General features: G+C 51.3%; 1 non-coding gene across 1 annotated transcript; it reads left to right on the plus strand.

Moving 5' to 3' along the window:
• The first annotated feature begins 1,639 nt into the window (after positions 1-1,639).
• LOC120973013 (small nucleolar RNA Z247) lies at positions 1,640-1,778 on the plus strand. Its single transcript, XR_005767141.1, has one exon. It is a non-coding gene; the product is annotated as a small nucleolar RNA Z247 (small nucleolar RNA).
• The last annotated feature ends 2,424 nt before the right edge of the window (positions 1,779-4,202 follow it).

Genomic DNA, 4,202 nt, shown 5'->3' on the forward strand with positions numbered 1-4,202 from the left:
CCCACCGCCTCTAGAAAAGGCAATTTCCCTCGCCGGAAAAGAGAGGGTTCGCCGCGGCAGCCTCCACCCTGCTCCTGGGCGAGCTTTCCGGTGCTCCGGCCAAGCAGGCGGGGATACCGGCGGCTGCGCGCCTACCACGCCCGACAGGTGTTCGGCGATTTGTCTGCTCGGCGATGGACTCGGACGACGAGGAGGCGTTCGCGGCGCTGCTGGAGGAGGAAGTCGATGCCGACGCCCAGGACGAAGAGCACCTCATGGTCCTCGCCGCTCTGGCCGGCTTGTTCGCGAGCAATGCAAAGCCGCGGCGATGTGGCTCGGCGCTGGGCCGGCTGAAGGCAAAGTAGAGGCATCAACTGGAAGGCTATTGCTTGCTCTATGCCGACTACTTCGCCGACGCTCCACTGCATGGCGAGAAAGTATTTCGGCACCGTTATCGGATGAGCCGAAAGCTCTTCCTCGGGATTGTGAATTCCATCCGTGAGTTCGACAGCTACTTTAAGTGCAAGAAGGATTGCACCGGCACACTTGGATTCACCTCACTCTAAAAGTGCACGATAACTATGAGGATGCTTGCATACGGAGCTCCCAGTGATATACAGGAAGACTATGGACGCATGGCCGAGTCCACCATCATTGACTGTTTGTACAAGTTCTGCAAGGCAGTGGTGGCAGTGTTTTGGACCACGATACTTGCGATCACCCAATGCCGAAGACACTGCTCGGATCCTAGCACATAATGCACTAAGAGGATTTCCTAGGATGCTTGGAAGCATCAACTGCATGCATTGGGCATGGAAAACTGTCCATTTGCTTGGCAGGGGATGTAAAAAGGCGCGAAAGGAGCTTGCAGTGTGGTATTTGAGGCAGTGGCCACACAGGACCTCTGGATTTGACACTCCTTTTTTGGCATGCCAGGAACTCACAATGACATCAACGTACTAGAGTGCTCAAATGTCTTTGCCAAGCTTGTTGAAGGTCATGCTCCTCCGGTGAACTTCGAGGTCAATGGGCGCCACCACAACAAGGGATACTACCTAGAAAATGGCATCTCTCCGAGATGGTCCACATTTGTGAAGACTATCTCAAACCCTGTGCCAGGAGGCAAGAACTCCTACTTTGCCAAGTGTCAGGAGGCTTGTAGGAAGGATGTCGAGCGGGCATTTGGTATGCTCCAATCTCGATTTGCTGTTGTCCGGCACCCCGCCCTGACCTGGTCGAAAGATCAAATGTGGGAAGTCATGACTTGCTGTGTCATCTTGCACAACATGATCATTGAGAGAGTGAGAGAGCAGGAAGAGCCAGTGTTTGACACTGAACCATATTACAGGCAGGGTCCTCTTGCCCAAGTTGATCACAAGCTACAGGCAACCTGGACTGCCTTCCTCAATATGCACAAGATCAACAAGTCTTCTCCTATCTCCTGACGACACTTCCTCGTGAGATAGCCATCCAGGTTGCTTCATGTCACACCTTTGCTGAACTCTAGAACACGGTGGAAGGGATGCTTGCATCTCACACCCGTTCCCAAACCACCAACGTCTGGATCGCCCTCGCCAACCTGCAGAAGGGCATCTCCTCCATCACCGACTCCGTCGGGAAGATCAAGTCCCTCTCTGATGAACTGATCGCTGTAGGGAAGAGGGTAGATGGCGACGACATCGTCTCTCACAACCTGGCCGGGTTAGATGAAGACTTCGACCCAGTGGTGTCCGCCATGTGTTCCCGGGTGGAGCCGGTGACCGTGGTCGAGCTGTTTTCACAGCTGCTAAGCTTCGAAACGAGTCTAAATTTTCGAGGCGGAGGGTCCCAATCCTCTGCCAACGCCACGACTCGAGGCCGCAGAAACGGCGGTGGCGGTGGTGATTGCGGCCGCAGACAAGGCATCAATGGTGGTGACCGCGGCGGGCGCGGCGGCTACTCCAAACCAGGAGGTCGCAGTGGCGGACACAGTGGCAACAAACGGCGGTGGCGGGGGCAACTACAACAACCATGCCTCTGTCCCTAGGGTCCAGTGCCAGATCTGTGGCAAGATGGGCCATCTAGCCTGGAAGTGCTGGAAGCGCTACGACGAATCCTACCAAGGTGTGGAGGAGAAGTCGGCCAACCTCGCTGCACCACAGTACGGGGTGGACACCAACTGGTACTTGGAAAGTGATGCCACCAATCACATCACATGAGACATGGAAAAGCTGACCGTGCGCGACCGCTACACTGGGAAAGAGCAGATTCATACTGCCAGTGGATCAGGTATGGTTATCAAACACATTGGTCATTTGACTATTCACACTCTTGATCGTGATCTTCTTCTAAACAACATCCTTCATGTACCTAAGGCCAACAAAAGCCTAATTTCCGCTAGCCGCCTTGCTGTTGACAACGATTCCTTTGTTGAAATTCATCCCTATTCTTTTCTTGTCAAGGAACGGGGAACAAAGAAGGTGCTCCTTCGAGGCAGGGGTAGAAGAGGACTCTATCTGGTTAGGCACACGGGATCCGACGTCAAGAAGCACATGCTCAGTGTCACCAAGCTATCTCCGGATAGGTGGCACCGACGTCTAGGCCACCCATCTCCTCTTATTGTTAGCAAAATCATTAGCAAGAATAATCTCCCATGTGCAAATTCTTTCAATAAAGATTCTGTATGTGACGCCTGTCAAAAAGGCAGAAGTCACCACTTGCCTTATCATAAGTCAATAAGTGAATCAAAGTTCCCTTTAGAACTTGTGTTTTCTAATGCTTGGGGTCCTGCTGTTGAAACAGTAGGAAGGAAGAAATATTATATGAGTTTCATTGACAATTTCAGTAAATTCACATGGATATACTTGATCAAACACAAGTCTGAAGTCTTCCAAAAGTTTCATGACTTTCAACATTTAGTAGAACGTCAATTTGATCGTAAGATTCTTGCTCTACAAACAGATTGGGGAGGGGAGTACGAAAAGTTAAACTCCTTCACCAAGATAGGCATATCTCACCATGTCTCATGCCCTCACGCTCACCAACAAAATGGGTCAGCTGAGAGAAAACATCGACACATTGTCGAAGTGGGTCTATCCCTTCTTGCTCAAGCCTCCATGCCCTTAAAGTTTTGGGATGAGGCCTTCATCGCTGCCACCTACTTGATAAACCGAATCCCTAGCAAGGTTATCAACTTTGAGACACCCTTTGAAAAACTATTTCATGAAAAACCCAACTATTCTATCCTTCGAATTTTTGGGTGTGCCTGCTGGCACAACCTTCGACCTTATAATAATCACAAGCTTCAATTCCGGTCTAAGCAATGTGCTTTCCTTGGGTATAGCAATCTACAAAAGGGTTTAAATGTCTTGATATATCTACTAGACGTGTTTATATCTCCAGAGATGTTGTTTTTTATGAAAATATTTTTCCCTTTGCTAGCCTCCACCCAAACGCCGGCGCTCGTCTTCGTGCTGAAATTCTATTACTTTCTCTGGAGTTATTAAATTCTTTTGATCATGGGGGTGAATGTTCTGCCGATGATCATGTGTTTAATAATCCTAATCCTACTACTAATGGAGGCTCCGCTGAGAAAAGCAGTGAAAAAAACAGCACTCCAAATCATGATTTTATGCAGCGTATAAGTCCAAATTGGACCAGCACGAGACCCGAGGCGGATCCTGCTGCTGTGCCCGATCCTGAGAGATCCGGCGGTGGCGCAGAACCTGATGCAGGCACGCCCTCGACACCGCCAGGCGCTGGGTCAGCTGGCAGCCCGTCTGCGTGTGACACGCGGCGCGGGTCGCCCGTGCGGGGCAGCGGTACCGATACAGGCGGCCCCTCCACCGACAGCTGGCGGAGATCGACTGGGCCTGGGTCGCCATCCACCGCAGGCAATGATGGCGCGCTGCTGACCCGAGATTATGCGCGTCTGTCGCCTGGCGCTGATTCGTCTGCGCCAGATTTGGTGGCCCCGACTCGGGCGCGGGATCCTACGCCCTACCGAATGACAGCCGAGGAAAATATCCTGGCGGTACGAGGTGGCGGATCTTCCGTGGCAACCGCTGGATCCTCTGTGGCTACAGTTTCTGAATGCCCCAATACACATGCTAAACGAGGTATCTTCAAACCCATGGTTCCTAAGGATGGAACTGTCAGGTATGATAAAAATTTTAAAGTTGTAAACTTTGCTGCCACTCAAGAACCTCGTGATCTAGTAGAAGCTTTGCAAGATAAAAACTGGA

This window comes from Aegilops tauschii, chromosome 1, assembly GCF_002575655.3.
Source record: "Aegilops tauschii subsp. strangulata cultivar AL8/78 chromosome 1, Aet v6.0, whole genome shotgun sequence".
NCBI lineage: Eukaryota > Viridiplantae > Streptophyta > Magnoliopsida > Poales > Poaceae > Aegilops > Aegilops tauschii.